Consider the following 25,509-nt stretch of genomic DNA (forward strand, 5'->3'; position numbering starts at 1 on the left):
ATATATATATATATATATATATATATATATGTGTGTGTATTATGTATGTAGTGTGCTTGATTAAAATTAGTCAAAAGAAAAAAAATCGTAAAAAATTAGTATTGCTTACATAACGCTGAAAATTTTTAATTCTTTTCCTTGATTAGCACCTGCGACGTATAAAGCGAGCACTTTCATGCGAGATAACTCGATATCGTCGCTTGATTAGATCAGACATCCAGATCGATTTTTCGCGAATTAAATCAAATTGCGGATCTCAACCTTAGGCCTTTTTTACAATAGAGGGAATAAGGGAAGAAAAGAGCAGAGGAACGAAACAACTTTTGCTTCTCCCGAGAATTGGAGAGGGGTGATAGTAGTAGAGAAATTGTTTTTACGGTAAAGTTTGCTTTATCGGGAATCGGTCTTCGCTCTCTTCTCCAACACGAACAACCCCCGAGCCTCCCGAGCGCTCTCTGCCTCTTACTCTCTCTTTGTTTCCCATCGAGTTCCACCTTGGGGATTCATTAGACCGTGAGCAACCTCCGTTCGTTACTGGAATCCCCTCTTTCTTCTCTCTCCACTTTTTGTTCTTCTTCCGCATCTTCCATCTTCCAGCGCCCTCGCGTTGTTTTTATCTCCCTGTGTAGTTTTTCTTTTTTTTTTTTGCTTTTTTTTTGCTTTCACTCGCCGCAGTCGTCTTTTTCCACATTTGCCGGCGTACTGAACACAAAAGGAAGCGATATCTCTCTTAGTTGTTCCCCTACTCGAAGTGGACAGAATCCGTTTTATCCAGTTTACGCGGTAAAAATATAGGAACTTCTAGAGAACAGTGGATAAAATTAAGAGATAGATGGAAAGAAAACGCGGGTGATTATTTATATGACGGAAAAGCTCTCTCCAGACCTTGTCTTTTTGGGAACTTATTGATTACCCTTCACGATTATCTCTTATCAGTGTAATGTGGGGACTAAATATAAATATAATTGTATAATATTGTTTTCTGATATATTAAAATACGAATACTTAAACGGATACTTAATAATAATAAAGCTCGTATCTCTACAAAATGTTGAGTGATTATGTAAATATGAATGGAAAAAATATAATTAATTGCAATTGTTTTATATTACAATTTTATAATAATTTTTTCACATAATAATTTTATAAGATATAATTCTTTTCCGATTTTCCTTCTTATTTTTTTACTATTTAATGTTTATATATTTTCCTTATATACACTTTCTATCTCTCTCATTTAATTAACGTAGCTAGCCACATGTTATATGCTTAAATTAATTTTGACAATTTTTCGCGCACTTTTTGCAAAAAATCACCAACTTTTCACCAATTGTTAAAAATTATGGGATATAGTATAAATACTGGTAGTTTAGCGAAAATCGCTTTATACTAGAATAACGGGCTTTAATTTTTTTGCTTCTTTTTTTTCCACTTGTTAGTCGTTAAAACTTTTATCCCATAATAATAGCCAGTGTTGAGAAATTGCCATTGAAGAACGAGTTATACTAGAATGAAATAACATTGTTTAATATTACTTCATTGCTCAAAACTCGGTATGAGCACAAATTGTTGTAATTGTATGAATTGGCATACCTAAATTAATGTAAATGTGTTTGCTATAATATGTCTTTTATAAGTATTGATTTCGTTGTCTATTGCATTTTATTGCACTTGAACGAGAGAGAGGATTATGCAATAATATATATATATATATAACAAAATTGAATATATTTTTTATTATTTGTAATATATAATGTAACATTTTGTTATTTAATATTTTGCGTGTGACTGCAATTACATTTGTAAATCTGTGGAAAGTTAAATTTTGACTTTATATCCTATATTCATCATCTTTCTCACAAGAAAAAAAAACCGGTCATTAAGAGTAATTAATCAATCTAGACTTTGTAAAATTTTTTTGTACGTGTTATTGATTTTCTTCCGTTTAATTCGGCTCGAAATTTCATGCAGGCAATCTTCAAGTTTATCGCCGAATGTGATCGAATTAAAGTTTCACTCAGACGGACCGGCAAGATTTTCCGCTCTATTAAAGCGCCCGATCCAGCCTGGAAACTTTGCCTTTCTCCCCAGGGAAAGAGCGGTTAACCCCACGTCGCATTCCACGTGAAAGTTCTATTTCTCGAAAGGTGTGTCCATCGACGTAGGTTATTGCCCGAGTTCGAAATCGACGCGATTTTCTCATTGCCCGAGTGCTTCGCCATCTTAAAGCGTCGAGTATAGAAACGTCGAAACTTTTGCGCGGAACTTTGATAAATAAGTGGCTCGAAATATACCATTCGGATATGCTGTGTCATTGAAAATTGTCTATCAAAAAATAATGATCTAAAATTAAAAAATATAATCGGTGAAGCTGAATTGCTCTCGCTTTGCGAGAAACGCAAGTTAAGTCAACATATTACATAGTATGTAGCTCTATTTATCGGCTACGTTGAATTAAATAAAAGTTCTACGTTAACTCTGCACGCAGAGTAAATTCAAATTTTCTTTTTTTTTTTTCTCGTGATGGAAAATTTTTAGTGTACGAGTTTGTTGAGCTGCAAGCGATATTGCAAACACACCTACGATCGATTTTCTGGAATGCTCTCTATTTTCTCAGATTTTAATTAACACAATTATTAAATAAATCATGCCGCATTTATCGCGCATTATAAACGCTACCATAAACATTTACATATAGTATAAACATATGCGTATTTCTCACGCGTATATTCGCTCGTGTTAAACATACAACTCACTCGAAAAAAAATAACATCCGACATACGCTATGTATCATGGATAATACAGCGTACTATCATACGTTCCATATCGAACGCCAATAGTTGTATAAATTGTTTATTGACATTCGTGCAACTCGTAAATTTATGTGCGAATGAAGTGAAAAATATCGGATGCACGAAAATACGTGTGGCTCAATTTGATTTGCGATATCCATAATTTGGGATATTGTTTGTCATTTGCATTGTATTTACGAATGCTCTATCAGACCATCGTAAATTAGTCACGACGATCCTGCTATAATTTTGCCTATCGACAGGTGATGCATTAACGCTGACGACATAAGACGCTGAATCCATCAACGGCGTGTTTAACGTTGATCTACTTGGCACTTGTTGTAAAATGAAGTGACACAAATCGAGATATATTCTCTACACGATAATTGCTAAAATTTAAGTTTGACAATGCTTGATTTATGGCGTTGGGAAAAGTTTATCATGTAATTTCTTTTTTTTTTTTTTTTTTTTCTTTATTCTAGATTTTACTTTGTAAAGTTCGTAAACTAATATACATATACCGTATGATATGTAATTAGTAATTAAACTTGAATATTATTATTTTGCATACTAACTATCTCACAATAGCGTATTGCGTAACAGCAAAATCGATGTTAGAGCTTGGAAATAGCGTATAACGACGACTGGGGCGCGTAACTTTTGATTACGTAATAATTGACGTATAACACCCGGTGCGCGCATCACAGTGCGCTCCGTAGCGTATTCCGTTCGCCGTTAAGTGAAAGATTCATGGATCGATAATGACTTTCGAGCAAACTAGCGTTAATGCCGCGTCGTACTGCGCGTACGGTAGCGCGTCCCGAACGTCTGAATAATCAACACGAAGAGAGGAACAGTCGATCGTCAACGTTGAATGGCATGGATTCAGCCGACGAATTAAACGAGCAAATTGCGCTTGTCGCGGATATCGAGAATATTCACTGTTATCTGGATGTTGTTGGAAAATAGAAGGATCCAGGAGAAGTTTGTTTAACGCGCGAGGATAATCTATACGGTAGGCAAACAAAATTGTCTCCCCTTCTTCGCTTCGAAAGTTATCGCGGTGGCAAAATTATTTTAACGCATTACAAATAAATTCGACGATGTCTAATAAATCTATTTCGTGCTTCGAGATTATTTATCTGATAGTAATATTACGATAGTAATACAATATATAATTATGTGCGTTACAATAAGCTGTCTAACTTTAATTATTAAATGGATATTTTTGGTTACGATTTGTTTACTCGTTTATACAAAAAAGTTGTCAAATAATTCAGTGTGCAATTTCATGAGAGTTTCGAGAGGACGCTTTGCGCTCGACGAAACTCCGTTGAAAGGCTTAAATTGAAGCTAACTTGGAGACCATACAATATTATCTCCGGTTGAATTTCAATCTGATTAGCCGTTCCTCGAGTTAGCTAGTTCGTGTGGAATAGCTTAACAATGACACGCATTACGCCGCTGCCGCATTAATCCCGTAAAGACGTTATACCAAGTTCACCTACCGTTTTGGAAACTTCGGTCGGGAGTTAACTCGGAACACGTTCGGAGTGATCGTGGTTCGGACAAATTTTGAACATTACATTCTGATAATGTAGATGCATAATAGAAGAGCAATAGTATATTACAATAATTCAAAAATTTGAGAAAACTTAAATTATTTTATAATAAAAATAATATAGGTAATTTTAAATATATTATCTTTTTAGTGTTTGAATCAGATGAAGCAAAATGTAGTCACAGTTTTGTTTATTACGTTGTTTGGATTAATACTGTTTAAAAAAAAAAAAAAAAAAATTGAATATTTTTTGTATTAATCTAATAACTATCATTTTGCATAAGAATAAGAATGAAAGTAAAAAGAGAGAAGAAGAAGAAGAAGGAGAAACTGACTGAAGAACTTCCTCCAGTAGAGACGTCAACAATCTCCCTTATTCCATGTGGAAGTTCCTCGACGATGTTTTACACTGACTACCCTCGAGCGTATCTCAAGGACTTCTTCCTGGATGAGTACACGCATCCCAGAAGTATATCTAGCCCAAAGTATTCGACTGTGACGAGAGAACTTGGATAGTGCTTCTCGTGGAATAACTCGCGCGACAAAAGAAATCATCCTTTGAAATTCAAGCGTTTAGCTGAAGGTACTGAAAGTTTCGAGCTAGTTAGCGCTGGAATTTGCCTCGTTGCCCGGAATGATTTATGATTATATTATACGTGATACGAATAGTATAGTGACGACGATATCGCATATCTCTACATAGTGTATGGCTGACTTTGTTTCTTTTTTTTGTGATAAATTATTTTATATTACAAAAAAATCTTTGATCCGCAATTGTGCGTCTCTCTGTATTTTAAAGCTAACAGAATTAAATACTGCTATTAAGAAACGATGCAGTGAGGAGATTAGACGTAGTTGTCGCGTTAATTGATAGTTGACGATGCTGGATTATCACGCGGAGGAGAAGGATGACATGAGAGGATTACATCGCGTCGTCGTAACGTTTTAGCGTTGAGCTGCGAGTACATAAAGGGACATCTTCCCTCTATTGTGGGTCAAAAGCAGAGGTTATATCGCGTTTAGTTACCTACTGATTGATGACCCGACGAGAGGGCGTGTCTCGAGCAAAATGTTGTGCTAGTTGCTACTGCGCGTTCAAGCCGTTTGAAACTGCGGGCTGACGATCCGACTAAACTAATTACCCACTATGGTACACCTTAATCCACCTTGTATTCACAGATCGATAACCACCGACTCAAAGAGCATACATCCCTAACATAAACTTTGTGTATAATCTCTTGATGTTGACGTTTGTGAGATATAATTATCTTACACACTTACTTAAAGTTTTCACCTTCGATTTTTTATTTTAACGTCTCGCAATTTAATACTATTTTCTGTTACAGAATCATACAGACATACATTTCCAGAGAATACTTTTTTAACAAATTATACATTTAAGTATTAAATGCCTAAAGATAATTTATAATTAATTTCAGAACCGTCTTCATTGATTTTCAATTTTTTATTAAAGTCAAAGTAATTTATTATATGTCCTTTTCTCTTGAATTTCTAACGTTACGAAGAGAGTTTTTGATGCGGTACTACTTATATCGTAGCATAACTTAATCTGACGGAATTAACTTTACCCTGCGTTCAAACATTCATAAACTCATGGCTTAAAAGATATAGAAGTATGCAAATTTTGCGGGATTTGCATAACACGTTCTTACTTCGATAATCTGAAAATTCAATAAATGAATATTTCATTGACAATTACAACGAAGACATTGTATATGTAAAACACGATTGCTGAATAAAAATTCGAAAAATTAAGAACTTGAATTACAAAGTTAAATAATTTCATGGAAGGTGGGAATATTTTTGCCTGTCATCATAATCGATAGATTATCCTAAAATCGAGCCAGACTTCTGATTATAATCACGGAAATTAATTCTCGCAAGATTAACTCTGTGGTTTTTGAATTTTATTTTTGTTCAATTGTTCTTTAATTGCTATGGTTCACTGCTGTATTATCAAAGGAATAGTAATCATCGTTCAATTACTTCGAGTTTCATAGATTCATGAAATAAAACAAATCAATTTTATCGTTTCTTTTTTTTTTTTTTTTTTTTTTTTAGTTTACTCAAAACAGGGAAATTGATTGAAAAATAGCTCTATGTAAAATGATTAAAAACATCTTAAAATCATGGAGAAAAGGATTAATACATATTGTTAAGGAGTAACACATCTCACGACGAAAAAGCAAGTCATCCGATTGATCGCGTTAATCGTAGTTAAATTGTTTCATTATTATTCGTGCACAAAAAGCAGGGAGTCGTCCCGTGCTCTCATGCATAACTGCGCCGCAGTTCAATAGGTTTCTGCAGAAACTTCCAAGGGATTTGTTCCGCTTTGAAGTCCGCGTCGTTGATGCTAACCGCCGTTCCAAACTGTGAACACGCTCACGGTCAGCCAATCTCGTTATCCGACGTCCGGCAGACTTCGGCCACAAATTCTGCAGAATTTCGTGATTGAAACCGCGCTTACTTTGATTGTCGTTTAAGGAGAAGAGCTACAAGTTTGATAAAACTTTCTTTGGGACAAACTCCAACAACAGATTAATCAATCGTAATTTTTTTAATTTAACGATTTCATCTTTCGATTTGATTTGATTAATCTTTAAAAATTGATGCGATTTTTTTTATCCGGGTAAAAAAAATCGCATCCCGTGCAAATCACACGCGATATAGAATGTATATGCAATGTTTATATAAATGAGATAAAAAAAATATTCCGTGCAAATCACACGCGATATAGAATGTATATGCAATGTTTATATAAATGAGATAAAAAGAAATATTGCCATATAAATTACACCAACATTGACGCGTTTTCCTATTTGTAAAATTATATTGATTAATATGTGCATATATCTATATATATTTTTTTTATATGTTTTTGCTAAAATGTATTATCATGGTTTTTAATTTTTTACACAACAAACACTGCTGACGCCTCGGTCAAGTATTTAGCAGTTTACTACTCGATTCCTGCCGCGTGCATTTAATAACCATTTTCTGTTCTGCGACTGTAATGAATTCATGGTCTATGATAAAGCGACTTCTCGGCAGTCCTAAAACCCGCGAAGCAAAACGCCGCGTTTAATATCGATCTGTCGCACCTCGCGCGTAGGGCACGTTATTAAATTGCGGCCAAAATATACAGGAGCAGCGTTGCGTTGCGAGTGGTCGGCATGATATATCGAAACCTCGCAATTCAGCGACATAGTTGCGCGGCTCGTATTTCACTGTCTTTTCGCGCCACTTGTCTCCAAAAATATTTCGGCCTGCTATTGCAATGAATATCAGATATTCGCGTGGTTTAATCGCAACGCAGAATCACGTATTTCAACGTCCCGCTGCATTCGATACGACTGCTGCACCGTACAGACACGTACGCGAAACGCATATGCGTCCACGATCATTCGCACTAGATTTAATATCTTTGAATATGTCGACACATGTCGAGATATGTGCGACTCACTCGGATATGCCATTAGCTTTACGACTTGTGACGCACAGATTGACTGTGTTTATGTTCCTTGTTCTAAACCAGAGGTTCTCAAATTTATTTTGGGCCTATCGCTCCCTCCCCTTTTCAGAAAAAAAATTATTCAGCCCCTCTGAAAAATCTACTTTCTTTAAGCGAACAAATAAAAAAATGCAGTGATAAATTTGTGTTGGTTATATAGGCGCCTATATTCCTAGCTATCTTATAGCATACAACATAGAGTAAAAAAAAAATGTTGTGTGCGTAAAACACCTTGGAGCTTGAAATTATAAAATTATTGATTAAAATCAATCATAATAACATTTGCATTAGTCTCTCGCATGTAACTTACATTATATTAAAAAGGAAAACTATCTATGGATTTTATACACTTTTATGTTCTCCAACCAAAGCACAGAAAATTAAGAAAGATATTATTAAAATAAAAAAAATAAAATAACTAAAATAATGAAGGATAATATTAAAATAAAAATTAAAATAAAATAAGAATAATGTTTTCTTCATTGTTCGAGTTTCGTTAGCAATATACCGATATTTTATACATATACTTGGAAAATAAAATAATTACTACAACATTTAATTTTATATTATACAATACACACAAACATATAAAACATACAAACAGTTTTTCAAAGTTTTCTTATCTTCTCTTTTTACTTCATGCTTTCACTGCCTCTTATTTTTATTTAACGCCCCCCAATTGCAACGGAGGTTACTACCGTCCCCCTAAATCACTTCAACGCCCCTTGGGGGGCGATATCGCCCACTTTGAGAACCTCTGTTCTAAACACAACTGATTTCGCGCTGTCGCACTCAACGGCATCATCATTTCGCAGTTGTTAAGACAGCATAAAAAAATTCATTATGAAATTATGCATTATAGTTATGTATTTTAATTTTATGTATTATAAATCAAATCACTCTCTCAATTTTGTGTGAAATTGTTCGTGGGTTGTATTTACAATTTTGTCGAAAGTGTGTCTATAATAATTTTTCACGCTAAATTCCGTTTACAATCGGTTATAGTACTATCACTAAAAATGATTATTAGAATTCAGTAGTTCCATCCTATCGTTGCCTTCCACTCTCGCTGATAACACAGATAGCGAATGGATTTTCGAAATTGAACAACGGTCCAATTGGCACTTCTCGAGCACATTGTACACACGTATTTGCGAAAAGTACGAATGTTCGATCGCGATTAATGAGTCGAAGAAATTTTCCAGGTCCATTTTTTTAGATATGATTATATTTACGAAATTATCACACAAATGCGAATCATTCATTTCACAAAATAATTAATAACAATTTTGCGGAAATATATTAATCATCAGATTTAAGATACTTTTCAGAAATAATAAAAAAATATTGCAAAACAAATTGTTTTTTATAATTGTGTAATATATATTCATTCATGGTTTTTCAAAGATTTGCTCGGACAGTTTACAACATCAATTTTGTTTATCCATCATATATTGTTTAAATCATATTACATTATATTATATTGCATTCACGTAATGTCACTCGTGCATTCACGTTCAAAAGTTTCTTGTTCGCGAGAACGCGCGCAATGTGCAGGATGTTCTGTTTTCGCTATCAAAGGCTAGCTGAAGACAGCTGTGGGGAAGTTAAATGCTATTTACAAACCGCGATGCACCCCGGATTGCATGCCGCCAGTTAGGAAACCATATAACGCTTGAAGTTACGAAACATTTATTGGCTCGATCGTCCGATCAGCCTTTTGACGTGAGCTTGCACGGCTGCATAACCGCGACGCGGAAGCGTGCGAGCACACACGGACGCAGGGATGAAACTCGACATACGCGAGGGGAAGGATGGGGGGGGGAGGGGAGGGGAACGCGCCATGGCGCCGGGAGTTACATCCCGCTTTGAGACCGGACGCTGCAAAACAAGCACGAGCTGGTGTTAACAATGCACTTCGCCGAAGCTCGGCTATATCCGGTCACGTGCCGGTGCGTGACTTCCTTTCATCAGCTTACAAAGCTTGCGGACGAGGACGGGTGATGTGACAGGAGCTCGGCAGAGCCCCGAAGAGCTTGTCATCGGGAACTTTATCGCGATATCGTGTACTTCACGCGGCGTAATATTCCAACAGAGAGAGAAAGAGAAATATACAAAGAGAGAGAGAGAGAGAGAGAGAGAGAGAGAGAGGGGGGGGGGAGCAATTTGTTTCTTTATTCACTATTAATGATCGGAAGTCATATCCGAACGTCCCGTAAATTAACATTGTTCAGATGTTCCCTGTCGAGAAGTATGCTACAATTAACTCTTATAAAATTCCGCATCAGTATCAATTTCTTGTTAATAATAGAAGATGAAGTTTCAAACACAAACATAAAAAATATTCTACCTATTTTTTTCTACATTATATACACATATCGGTGATTACTTATTTTTCGAGTTGTATTTAATTTGTTTAATTGTAGATTTAATTCGTAATATAAAATTTATTACTAAGATCAAGAAGCAAAATTATTAGGATACCTTTAATAACTATGTCAAAAATTTTTTAATAAAACAGCAAAAATGCAGGAAATTACAAAAGCTTGTAAAGCAAGTCATCTACTGCATGTATATGTGTGTACGCATAAAAAAAGGACAAAGATATTTGCCACATGACAAAAGTTAACAAGAATATTTACTGTAATTTTTCACTATCAACCAGGTGAATTTCGAGAAAGTAAATTTTCGTCTCTATACCGGGTATTTTCAGTCACACCCTGTATTGCACAGTGGAGGTGTAGTAAAGCTTGACGTCCTAAATCTCCGGCCTATATTACAGCCGCCGGGCGGCGGTTGCCTGTTCGATCGATGGACCTATAAACCTGTCGTGTCCCACTGCCACTTTGGAAAAAGGTATTGTAATCCGACTAGCGGGCAACCTCGTGATCGCTAAAATGCATTTCAGTCGCGTCACGACAAAATCATGCGCTTTTTTTTCTCATTTTCGCGGTTACGCAACTTGATCCTATTCATGTTCAGAGAATTGTCAAGTTAAAAGCGCACGTATGAAGTACCGTACATTATTTTTCGATATTATGAAATATATTTTATCTTTGGCGCATTACAAGTGAGAATATTAATTATAAAAAAATTACAATAAATTTCTGCAACAGTAGTGCTATCGCAAAAACGACAGCAGAAACACTCGTGTTATACGCTTGACATTGATATCGCATTAAGAACAATGGAATACCAGGGTATTCCAGATCTTCAGGTGAGATAATCAGCAAAACTGTCGGCATATCCGTAGCTTGCGTGGAGATTGCACGAAACAATCCAACGGTAGGATTAGATGTCTCCTTATGATCGTCTCAATGGCAGATAAACAGAGAGCTGTAAATCGTAAATACGAGCTTTACTTCGGCATTGCCAATCAGTACAGTATATATCAAGTCGTCCGTAATACCGGTCTCACTGTGTGAATGAAGCTTAGTGCGCCGACAATTGTAATCTAGATCAATGTCCCGGGTGTTACGGAATTCAGTGCTCGGAGTTAATTACATGGCCCTCCGTGGCGGGTTACATTGAATTGGTCGCTTCTATCCCGGTTAAATGACGAGAATGTAAGTGCATTGTTTCCGATTAAGGACTACGTCTTTGGATATATAGATGTAATATTTCGAATAAAACAGAAATACGTAGACACTTCTAGAATATAGTTTAGGACTGAAGCACCTGTAGTAAATTCGACAATCATAAAAGTTCATATTGCTAATTATATAAGCAAGAGATTTTTGATTACTGCTCCCATTGAGAGTTAGGTATGGCTGAAAATACAAAATACGAGCATTTACTTTCTTAAAATTTACCTAGCGAAATTACAAAATATTTCTGTTAACTTTAATCATATGATAAAGATCGTTACGTACTCTCTTTAATTATATAATCATAGTAGATAATTTTACATATTTATGTTTTAAAATCTTGTCTTTCAGATTATATGATTTTATTATAATACATAAAAATGTGGTAATTTGATTAGATAAACTAAAAATTATAATGTAAGGAATTTTTGATTCTTATAATTATTGCTACTTACATCAGCTTTCAGAATTTCATTGTTCAAGTATTATGCGAGAATTTCTAGCATGATATATATTCTTGTTCTCTCGCGCAAAGAGCACAGGATTATGCTCTAAGCACGTAATTAGTATACGAGACAAGGAAGTATCATTAAGAGGAAAGTCGAACACTGCGACGAGAGACCTCATGGCAATTCGATTTTGCTCGTTAATATTAATCATTAATATTCGTCACTCTTTCTAATATTTCTTGCAAAACTATTACATATAATACAATATTTTTTATGATGTAAAAAAATGATATTTTGATTCTAATTATCGAAAAATTGGAAATAAATTTTCTTTTAGTACGTAAAATAAATCTTTTTATATATGTGAATTATTCACTTTTTTGTTTTAAGTAAAATTTTATTAAAATTTATACGTAACAAAAATATATCAGAGTTTATTTCAAACTATAATATATAGGAAATGTTACTGTTACTGTCAATTTATTGCAATATATGATTTGTTATAATATTACTTTCAAATTTATGTACTTGGAGATATCTCTTTCGCTAAAAATATATCAATATAATATATGGAAACATTGATATGTTACTGGAGAAATCTCTGATGAGTAAATGTATTCCAAAACTTACTAAAATTCGCTCGTTAAACTAACATCACTTTATAATATTTTCAATGATGTATGTTAAGATATTAATCTTGATAATATTTTAAAAACCGTTTCTTTTTTTTTGGGTAAATATCTTTATAAATTCACATAGAAAATACTTCAATTTAAAGTACAGAATTTATCTTGCTGAACCTGTCACCTACAGATCTGAAGCAAAACACTGTGACAGATAGGTCGAGAATTAATTTCGAGTTAAAAGCAGAGTTTAATTTGCCTTTGAGAGACGAAATTCATCCAGCGCGATATATTTTTGCTAAAATGTACTCTTTGTGTTTCACATTACTATATCTCGCGGAGGAACAAGCTGTTTCGTCGCTTCGTACGTTTTTAACCGGCAATCTCCAAAATTGTTGCATTCGAGCGTTTCCATTTTTCACGTGCGCATTATTTTGCTTCACCCCGAATAGTGGCTCGAGCGCGAGGATAACAGCGCGTCCCACGAAAACATAATTATAACAAGGTAGCTGCATATATCATTAAGGGCGTCGACGGTGAAGGAACGCAACGTGAAAAGGGATGGCACTCCATTGCCGGTGGGGAGTTATTACGGCGACTTAGGGGAGAAAAGTAGCAGAGGGGAGAGGGATGGCGCGGTGTGAGGGGTAAAGGAGCGGGGGAGGAGAGTGTAACATATATATATATTCCGTAAAATAACGACCTCATTATCAGCCACCAGCTGGTTGCCGGGCGCGACGGTATTAGACCTCCCGATATTTATGCGTGCTTTTATTAAGCCCCATATTCAATGGGGGCCCTTAACTCCCTTCCTCTTTCTTATCTTTCTTCCTCCCGTGTTCATTCGCACTCTCTCGTTTCTCGTGACTTTCCCAAGGTTTCCGTGCCTTGTTATCGCATTATTATTAAGCACTGCGGGATATCCTTAACACGGTCGAATCTCCTTTTACGGCTTATCAAAGGTATTCGAATAATACGAGGCTCGTAAAAAGAGCGCGATCTATTTTCTGTAATGAATAGCGCGTGTGAAATTCAAATCTCTGTATCGATCTCTGATTGACTCTGTTACCGTTCCACCATTCACTGTACGCTAACGAGATTTTGTTGTCGTATTATTTGTTCTGCTTTAATTAAAATATTTTCTGGATTTTATTTCCTTCTATTTGTGTAAATTGTTCTGTCTGAAAAATATCGTTTTCTTTAGGAAAAATAAAAATTAGCTCCTACAAAGAGACTGCTTATTTGTATTGACAAATATACAATTTTATTGACATTTCTTCAAAAAGTTTACAGGTTAAAAATTAGCAGCTTAAAAAATGATATTTTTCCTTGAATACCTCAGGCAAGAAATATCTTAGAATTATGATAGCCATTGAGCGTAATATTCTCATTGGGATCATAAAAATTCCCCATCAATTTAAATGCGGATACGATCCACGAGGGCGAACGTATAAGAGATTTGATCGACGAGACGCTTACGTGTAATTCCGTTCTGCCATCCTGAGGAACAGTTAAATAAATAGCGATGATACGAATGGAGCAATATCCCGATATTACGACGTCCCTGAATCGCAGGACTTTGCGGTAGAGAAACGATATTTCATTCCAGCTAGTTTCTGGAACGTTGTCCTTTCATCTTGCGATAAAACTGTTACTGCCCTTCTAAGAGGCGTCATCGACACTGCGCGATAACCCCCCGGTGCTATCCAACAAAATTAGTTTCAACGAGACGGTATCCACGTGCCCGCCGGTGTGTGAAGTCGTGTACTATCGACGTGTCATCGCCTCGGGAAGCGAATGTGGTCGTACGATAGTCGAGTTACGTCCGGAAAACACACAGAGGTGCACCAAGAATCCCATTCCAGCGATCGTTTTTGTATTAGATAATCGAAATGTTTGCGAGTCCATTTATGGCCATTTTATGGAAACTATTATCTGTGTATTATCATTATTTATCTAGCACCGATAACATCAGCAGTTGAAAGGAAGAATGAAAAAAATCAATATTCAAAATTTTAGCTTATTATATATTTTATCTACATTATTCTATCTTATCATATTTATATTTCTCTATGCTTTTAATGTGTGAACTTATTTAAATCGATACTTTAATTATTATTTATTAAAGGCCATCATGAAGTATCGGAAATATATTTGAGTTTTTCAGATCTAACAACTGTATCTAACAACTATGTTAATCGATCTACGTTTAACTTTAATAAAATATTTTTTTTTAGTGAAAATTAACATGCTCCAAAAGAATCATCCATGAAAATGTAAATACATATACATATAAAAATACAAACAAATTATTTTGCAAACAATCGAGAAAAAGCGATAAGCTTTTGTGAAAGAGTGGACCTCGGCTCTGAAAGCTTTCCAATCCGCTTTTCATTCCAGATTGGCAAATATAAACCTTCATCTCACCATAACGGTAATGACGTGAAATCTTCACGATAGTAGAACGTATAGAAATCGAACTCTGTAGAAAACGAACAACTTCCGTTGAGTTGTCTAATGAACGAATTTTTCGTCGAGAATCTCGAAAAGTATTTTAAGTTGAATAATTCGACATTACGTAACGATACGCCTGAAAAAGATTTGATCCTAGACTGTTTCAGACTGTTTGATATAAAAAATTATCTCGAGAATAGGCAATTATAAAACGAATTTTGAAGATATTTTTCTTATATATAGTTTCGGCAAACGAATAAAAAGAAAGATAATATTCTATTAGATTTAATTTTTTTCAAACATGAAAGAAAAATATTTTAGAGTAAACTTTTGTCCTCTCAAAACGAATGTTTTCTTTTCATTAAGCAAAAATTACAAAGTTGTAAGAATTTCGCGCTACGAAATTGAATTGATATTGTCTCACATCTCTTGCTTTCTTTTAATACCACTTATAAGATGTTCATTATTTGAAATACGGTAACGTAAATTACTTTTGCTCACTGTATAGAGAACACATGTGTCCGTTATTCTTTTCCAAGTGCAAAAATTGATGAAACTAGTCGTGCGAATATTTCTCTCTGAAATAAAAAATTTAAAAAATATCTCGGCGGTAACTCGGCTATTATTTTTGGAGCATGGAATTGGAAAACACACACGGTATAACTTGAACGATTGCTTTTGTGCATACGTTGTAAATATTTGATACAATTAAAAATATCAGGAAATCTAAACTTTTTTTTTTATTGCGACGACCCTCACCCTCTTCCTCGAATTACACGTCAGAGAAACTTTGCGGAAAACTCGTTTGCTAAATCAAAGTTGGAATCGCTTTGGAAATACATTAGTTGGCAAAAATAACGTTTTTCTAATTTATTGAAAGTACTTAACTTAGAACATTGAATCTAGTACACTTTTAATGAGAAAAATTTTCAAAAAACACTATTATAACTTGATTAAATTACACGCAAATATTTTATAAAATTATGGGAAAGATATAAGATATACAACTCGTTTACAGTAATATTATTCTTTCAAGTTGTTCTCCTTGTTAGTAAAAGAGAAGCAGAAAATATAAAATAAGTTGATTATTTGTTTTTCTTTTTTTTTTCTTTTTTTTTTTTTTCTTTTTTTTAAGGATACGCGTATTTGTGTTCGCTTTAAAATTCTATGAGCGACGATAATCCACGCGCCTGCAGCAACGTCGAGAACGATAAGAGCGCGGGTGTCGGGAATCTGCGTTATTGATATCCGGGAAGACAAAGCTGGGTCGAAACAACATGCACTCGTGGTGCTTTCACGTGACTGCCGGAAGTTGTCGAGTAAAGTTTCCAAGTTATCGATATATATATATGTATATCTTGCAATAACACATATATATATATATATACACACACACACACACACATATATATTGCCTCACAGGGATAGAATACGTGCTTCGAATCTGCAATGCGTAGGCCGGAAGTATCTATTTTCTTCCCTCTTGCGTGAAAACAACTACGATATTCTGTTGTAGAAAGCGCTGACTTGAAGGGAGTGCGGATTTGAAGGGAGAGGTCCATGCTTCACATGGCTTCGTGAATTTTTTTCTACATTCGATCATGGTGTGTATAAACATAATCGTAGGATATATTAAACCGCAAAAAATATTCTTCTAAAGATATCAATTAATTACTTTCTTACGTCATATTTATTTTTTTTTTTTTTTTGTATTTCTTCTTAAATATTATCTTTCGCATATTCCTCTTAAATTGCACACACGAGCAATCTAAAATGTAAACTCTCTTATCACGTTCTCCGCGTATGATTAGGGGACTTTACGTGCAATAGATACACGTAGCGTTAGTATGGAAACTTTGCACGCGTTATGGCACTGCAGAATCGCACGAAGTTTCGAGGGTGTTCCACACGTCGGCGACGTGAAATCAACGATAGTGGATTATTGGAAACGCGTCCAAGTGTCGCGTTCTCTCATCTCCGCGTCGCGCCGGCTCTGCGGATGTTTTCGGCGTGGTATTGGCAAGGCGAATGGATACCATTGTCGCTTTGTGGTCGAACCGAGGCGATCGAATTCAACAACGAGAGGTGCCAGCAGTTACCGTTCCAATCGTGTTGTGTAATCTTGCACGCTATCGAACTATACTTTTCCGCGAATTCGCAAAAATTGTTTAATCGTACACTCGTGAACTTGATTGTTTGCCATCAAAATATATTCGATATATTCTCCAACAACGTAATTGTATCTACATCATTTCTACGTACTAATTTTATTTAAAGTCAATTATTTATTATTAAAGTTGTTCCCAAACACACACACACACAGAGTTATGGTTACTGAACTAGAAGTTAATTCGCAAATTCTTAGATTTTCTTTAATTAGCAGTGCAATTTTTCAAGAATGAAAGATATTTGAAAAAATTCAAATGGAAAAAAATTAGAAATATTTCTAGATACTTTTATAATTTTTGGAGGAAAAGATATATAATTTTGATAATATATAATATATAATTTTAGTTTAAATCACGAGTTGTTTTTACTTTTGGTTTCATACAGCACACGCATTTTGATTAAATTAAACCATTTCAATATTTTGATAGGTTCTCTCCTGCATATCTAATAACTAATAAAATATATACATATTATTAATTTAACGTATAATTACATAATAAAATTAATAAAAGATACAACTGTTTCAATAGAATGAGTTAAGGATTTATTATTGAAGTTCGAACAATAAACTATTCTATTAATTTTAGAAGAAAGTAGGATGATTTTCACGAGTACATATGTGTGAGTGAAACTGCTGTCTGACCGTAATTATTTTCACAAAGGCGATTTGTTGGCTGATCGATTAATAACCTGTGAATTGCGAATGAATAAATGAACGAACGGGCCATAGCTAAATCATAATTCCATTGCGCGCTGTGACACGAGATCATTACACACTCGTAACCAATTTTACTATTTATATTGGTAATTAATTTTTATAGCGATTAATCGCAACTGCTTTTACATCGGCAAATCTAATATTGCGTATATTAATTGATATCTAAACGGTGTCTCTGATAGATCCGAAACGAATAACGGCACGCGTATAAACGTGTTGAATTTATTGGACTATTCTAAATCTTCGTCATGCTGAATTTTATGTTCACCTCGCAAATTCTCTCAACGCCAATATTCATCACAATACTTGATGCGCAGCGTTTTAATTGCATATCATGTGGACGTTTATGTGAAGAGTGTCGGAATAATCCGCACGTAAATGCACCCCGTCAGTTCGCATCAACTGTTGTCACGCAGTTGTCGCCTGGTCGTAGCTGGACATGTCGAGGCCACCAGTAGTTATGGTCGCGTCATGGTCAGACGTGACATACGTTTGCACCGTGGCGGCCTATCGGCCGCTCAAACACTACCTTACGAGATCCAATACCCAATGTAAATCACGTAAATAGTTGCGCCGCAAATAAACGCTTCCGTGCACCATGCAAAAAAAAAATTAATAAATATATACGAGATGGATGTAAATAAATTTCAAGAACATCCCCGCAGTTATATACGATCGATGACCTTTTTGAAAAAAATTTCCAAGCATGTCATTCTTTGATTTCAGGGTTTGAAATGACATAATATTAAACGTGACATTTGCGAGATACTCTGTTCAGGATTTATTACGTCGAGATAAATACTGGCGCTAATTCTTGCTGAAATATCCATCTCACCATTATTCGTGTATCGAATTTGGCCAAACACGCTTAGCTTTTAGCGGTAGTTTCCAGAATATGATCAGCGATAATGATCAACGGTATAGATTCTCATCAAATCGACTAAAGTGCGATACCATTCAGTCATTCGGTTGTGGAATGCATCGCCCAAGGATTATTCTCTATTATCGGTATGTTACGTTACATTGCGTAACATTGCGACGTTATAAAATCAAAGCGTTCAGTAGCCTGCGAGTAATCGAGCACGCTCACGCATTATCGTTTACGCACATTATATAATTCATTGTCAGTCGCGAAATTACGAATATAACTGTGAACATCCACATGCGTTTATTGATTAATCTGGATAAGGTTGCTTCCGCGAGGCAGATACGAATTTCGGGCCGTAAACGGGAAAGTGCGGTTTCGAAAGTTATGCGCGATCTCTCTGCCTAGGCTGGTGCGAATCCGGCAACCTATTTTCTCATTACTCGAGGCAACAACAAATTAATCCGGTTACAAGAGATCCGAGAAATAATCGTGAGGATCCCCAAATAGAGAAAAACTTTTATTACAATGGAAATACGATATCACGAGAAGATATCATGTCCGTAAAATCAATTTTACGCTGAAATTTTAAGTTCGTTAAAAAAGACATAGTATTTAGGATAGTTATTTTTTGCAGGAACAACTATAATATGTGTCTACTCAAAAGTTGACTCACGAATATATGGCGAATAAAAGAAACGAGATAAAAATATTATATTAGGGAACTAAGGTAAAAGCGTCGTATTACATACGTACGACATTTTAAGAGTAGAGAGCCGTCGTAAGAGTTATGTTACGATGTTTTTTAAATATTGAGAGATATATGATGGATATATACGCGACATTTGATGCGCCCAAAGAGAGTGCTTAGATTGCCGGTATCGCACGAACGTGCGATAGCGAAATGGTATATTCTCGCTCAGCAAAGTAAAACTACTCGCGTCGGGAGAAATGTATACACCGTGACGTACCAGAATGCATCTGAGAGAAAGAGAGAGAAAGCATAAAATATTAGTGCAAGCTACTTTATTTTTCAATTTTATCCGATACGCGTCCTATCTTTAAGAGGTAGAATATGAGCCACGGATGTGTGTAAAGCTGGTGTCTCTTCTTGGAAATTCATTAATTATTGAAAGTGTCTGACTTTATTTTTAATAGTTTTAAAGTTTTTGATAAATTATACATTATACAAATAGTTTTGGCCATTAAATAAAGAAAAAAATGGCTCGAGACAAACTGAGACCCCAGAGTTCGCGCTGCCTCTCACTTTGTCCGCCGATGATTTTTTTTTTAGTACTGTTTCCAGATTTTAAACGCTTGAGAGTTCTACAAAAAGTTCTAAAAAGCGCAAAAATTATTAGAATATTAATTAAATAAATTAAATACCAAGCTACTGAGATGATCGTATTTCGATAATTTTATCGACTAAAAATTTCGAGTTATTCCGCAATCACTTTTAATTTCTAGAGAGGCTTCTATGTGTAAAAATTATTACAATATTTATTAAAGAAATTAGACCATCCAAAATGCTGAATGTATAACACAAAATCTCATTTATTGACACAAAATTTCACTTGTTAAAGTCGATGGAACTATCGAAATACTATCGTCTCGATACTTATACATTTGACGTTTCGGGTAATCTAATTTAATAAATATTCGAATAATTTTTACGCACAGAACTCTTTCTAAAAATTAAAAGTGATTGCAGCATAATATAAAATTTTATTTTAAATCTACAGAATTATTAAATATATATATTATTATAATATATTATATTATTAAAATATGACCAGCGTCTTTTTTCTTATATGTTTCGATGTTTCGGATGATATAAATTAATTTAACTAATTTCTATCCTAATAATTTTTACACATGTAAAATTTTTTGTAGAATTATCGTAATATTCTCATATGCTTAAAATCTGACAAGAAAAAAATTATTGGAGGATGAACCTAGCGTCTCAAATTGTTCCGAGCCATTTTTTCCCGGGTCATTTCTTTTAATAATAGTTTCTATTTGTTTAATATTTAAGAATATACTAAAACTATTAAAAATCAAGGCAACTTTTTAAAATTGACAAGTTTTTGACAAAATGAGACACCAGTTTCATACAAAAATGAAATGTGCTATGCGAATAACCGCGACAAAAAAACAATTAATTATAAAGCGAATAATACGTAATAAATTACTTGATTGCTCCAACGAATACCGATGCCATTCCCAGGCCTGCTCATCCTCTCCTTATCCTTTGTTGATCTTCAAAAAAGCACTCACAAAATATATTCGCGCTTAATTACGGTCGTGAACATATCAATTATTCGAATGTAACGATCGCGCGACATTTTCCACGACACTCCCGATTGTGATATATATTACGACATTTATTGATACATGCAACCTACGTTGTATATTGAAACGATCATTCGTCTTTCACTTCCAATATTCGTTCGCGCACGAAATTCATTCTTTCGACCGATAAAATCAAACGCAACGATAGGCCGGTTGGATCGGATGATAGGGAGTAAGCGGAGAGAACGTTTCGGCCAGTCAGTGACGTATCTTCTAAGAAACAAACCCGGGGCATAAGAAATATAGATAAGAAAGTGAAGTTTGAGCGAGTCCAATAATTCCTCGAATTATACATATATTAGAGATGAATTATATGTGCACATGTGTATATCGTTTAACTCTATCGCTTCATGTAAACTGATCGAGATCACAAAAGCGTTGCTCCAGCATCATTTCCTTATCTTTGTTTATGCAAAGTTTTCTTCCCCTGTTTCGACGATGCGTTTCACGCCTGTTCTCTCTTGCATTTATACTTACCTATTATTTATACTTGTTTAGTTTATTTGCGTAACTGTGTTAGTCACATCACATTGAATAATTATCTTTATTTGTACACATACAATTCATTACAAAACTCAAGGTAGAAGTCTATTTACAATTTTATGTCTATGTTTCTCTCTATTTATATATTTTTTTCTCCCTCTATTTTTACGCGTGCAATGCGTATGTGTGCATTTTAAATATGTTTGTTTTATAAAATACACCAGAAAATATATATATATATATATATAATACCTATAATATATATAAAATAGCATACATAATCAGGATACACATATATTCATATACACATTGAGAGAGAGAGAGAGAGAGAGAGAGAGAGAGAGAGAGAGAGAGAGGGAGAGAGGGAGATGTAGAACATAAAAATAAAATTGTAAATAAATTCTATCTTGAGTCTTGTAGCGAATTATATATACGAATATAAAGAGAATTATCTAATGCGATGTGACTGATAATTATGTGAGGATAGATAAATAGATAAGTATAAATGCGAGAGAGAACGCGTGAAACGCGTCGTCGAGAGACAAAAAGAGCCGTGATAAAAAAAAATGTTCACGTTATAAACGAAGAAAAGTGAGGCTCGAGCAACGTTTTTGTAATCTCTCTCGATTAGTTTATATGACGAAACAATAGCATTAAACAATATATGTACGTACACATGTATAACGCATTCAACTCTAATATATATATATATATATTTCTAGAAATGATTTAACTCGTCGCTCAAATCTCGCTTTCTTATCTGCGTTTCTTAAGCTTCAGGTTTTTTCCTAGAAGAGACGCGCTCGCCGGCGAGCGGTGCCGTGGATAAAGGATAGATAGTGCCACGGATAAAGGAGAGATAGTGCCGTGGGTAAAGGACAGAAGATAGTTACCATGCCACCAAGCTAACGTCGTGTACATGTGGAATACGTGTTTCACACATACACAGGACGTAGCTTGGATGTGGTGGCCTTCCCTTCTACACGCTACAGGGATCACAGTTCGTAACATCTTTTTCGGCGAGCGACGACAAAGTTGAGGGAAAGATTTTCTCTCTTTGTCTTCTATCGTTCAATCCAGCCGGCCTATCGCTGCGTTCTACGTGAGCGCTGTAGGCGCTAGACCAATCAGAGCAAAGATTTCATTGCTGCTTGCTCGAGCTGAAGTACTTATATATCGCCAGTCCGCCGGTCCACGAACTCAGTCGTAAATTTTTACCGTCTCGTTTACGTTAATGTGAGAATGTTCGTCTAGGTTTCTCGCATCTTATTATCGGTCGTAAAAGTGAGTTTTCCCGCGCGAATCAGTGTCGAGGGACGTGAGAGTGCCGATTTGAATAACGGGTGATTATTTCAGTACGTCTATTAGCCTGCGCGATCGCGATATTTAAGTACGTCTTTCGATATTCCTAGGCGACCGTAGAAATCATTTACCATGTTGTTGCATATAGCGGATTTCGAACGAGTGTGTCGAGAGTATCGAATTTAAAGCGGAATTTAGAGTGTGGATTTTAGGTGAATCTTATTGGGAGTGTCGTAAATGTGTAAATGACCGCGCGAGTGTTTTGTGAGTGCTTTTGAAGCTGCATCGACAAAATATTAGGAGAGGATTAGCAGGCCTGGGATGGCATCGGGCTTTCGCGAAGTAATCGAGAGGTAATTTACTACGTTTTAATCGCAGGATTAACTTTTTTGTCACGGTCATTGCGTAGCGTATTTCGCGCAATTTTATTTAGATGTATGAAGCTGACGTCTTACTTTATGGAAATTTATTAATATTTGAGCGTTCTCGCTTTATTTTTAATTATAGCTATTGAGTTATTGAGAAATTAAACAAATAGTTTTGGTCATTAAGTAAAAAATGGCGGGAGAGACAGACTGAGATTTCAAGTCTACAGTACGTCTCATTTTGTCTTCCGATGATTTTTTTTAGTATTTTTTTTCAAGATTTTAAGAGCTTGAGAGTTCTACTAAATAGTTGTACAAAATGTTTCATGATGTAAAAATTAAATATTTAGAGTTATTATTCTAGATTAAAATGATTAAACAATTAAATTTAATTATTAATTTATAATTAATATTTAATGTATATACATTTTTAATTATTAATTAAATTAATTATAATAATTATTACAATATATCCGAATTAGATTTAATAATTAAGTTATAACTAATATTTATTATTATATAAATATATAATATCTTTAATTATTAATCAGATTAATTATTAGATTTATTAAACAAATTAGACCGCTAAAAGTATCGTGTGACGCAGGTCGTATTTCGATAGATCTATCGGCTTTAAATAAGATTTTGTGTTATTCTGCAATCAGTTTTAATTTCTAGCGAAATTTTTATGGATAAAAAATAATTAGAATATTACAGAAATTAGATCGTTAAACCGTATAAGCCGATGGTTGTGTCTCGGTAGATCTATCCGTTTTAAATTTCGTGTTAATAAATGAGATTTTTGATGTTATTCGTCCTACGCTTCGGGTAATCTAATTTGTTAAATAAATATTCTAATTTGTATGCATAGAACTCTAGAAATTAAAAGCGATTTCAGAATAATACAAAATAATGCGAAATTTAAAGCCGATAGACCTATCGAAATATCACTTGCGAAATCTCACTTCGATGCTTACATGTCTGGTACCTCGGGCCATATAAATTATTTAATTAATATTCTAATAATTTTTATGCATAGATTTTTTTTATAAAACTGCTATAAATCTTTCAAGTGCTTAAAATCTAGTAAGAATGCAAAAAAAAATCGTCGGCCGAACAAAGTTAGATGCAGTCTGTTGTTCCGATTAATTTTTTTAGTTTAATAGTCAGAACTATTTGTTTAAAATTTATCAAGAGCTCTAGAATTATTAAAAATAAACTAGAATTCTCAACAATTAATGTATTTTTACAAAGTGAGATCTTAGCTTCGCACACGAGCTACATTATTTTCGCGTGAAATTCAGCATTTTTATTTATTATATGTATATGCAGCAATGCCCCGACATCCATTAATGTCAGAAATATCACTGGACGTATTCAGGACGTTGTCGAAATAACGTTACACAGCTTGTCAATCGTGAACGAATCTAAAAATACCGAAAATAAAACTGACCTTCCCTCGTCTTGTTTTTTTACTTTATAAAACTTTATTACTAGAAATTCAGATAAATGTCTTTACTTTGTAATTACTTTTTTGTAGATATGATATTATAATGTAATATATGGTATCACTAGCTCTAATTAACAGTCTATTTAATTATTGTTCAATATCTCCCTCGATTAAAAATTGTCGAGATATATTTTTCATTTTAAGACATTTCTTGCGCTTTGCCTGCCTTTGTCGTAATAATTGTAAGTGCCTCACGTGCTACATTTTAAAATAGAATGCGGCTTTCGTTATTCCGCTCCAAATAGTTATAAATAAAAGATGCCACCGTAGAAAAAAAAAAAAAAAAAAAGAACGATAGCCCACGTAAAAGTGAGTCGTAGTCGGTACGTGTTGGAAAAACGTTTCGAAAGAACAAACGAATTTGGAGGAGGATAGTCACGCGATACATGTTTAATAAAGGCGGCGAACGGACCGTGTATCGGTGGAGATAAAACGATGCTTGACGTTAAACGCACCTGCGCGCATCGAAAGTTCGCCATGAATAATTCCGTTTGGGAAGCTACAACCGCTCGGGTGACAACGTCGAGTCAACCTACCCTAGCCGTAATTGACCTTGCGCAGCCCGCGACTTTATTTCCTCCTTCTTTTGCCTGCACTTGCATCCAGGCAGCGGAAGCGCACGTACATCCCGCCGTTGCGATCGATTCCGCTAAAAAACCCGATACCCTAGTTATCAAGTATTTACTGTTTGAGCGTAGTCTACGTCAGAGGCTGTGCTACAACACACGAATCTTCGGAATAATT

General features: G+C 34.8%; 1 protein-coding gene across 10 annotated transcripts in view; it reads left to right on the forward strand.

Moving 5' to 3' along the window:
- Positions 1–25,509, forward strand: part of LOC140663666 (disks large 1 tumor suppressor protein-like) — a 337,014-nt gene that overhangs the window by 115,947 nt on the left and 195,558 nt on the right. The gene's annotated exons all lie outside the window — the stretch shown is intronic.

Source organism: Anoplolepis gracilipes, chromosome 3 (genome assembly GCF_047496725.1).
Source record: "Anoplolepis gracilipes chromosome 3, ASM4749672v1, whole genome shotgun sequence".
Taxonomy (NCBI): Eukaryota; Metazoa; Arthropoda; class Insecta; order Hymenoptera; family Formicidae; genus Anoplolepis; species Anoplolepis gracilipes.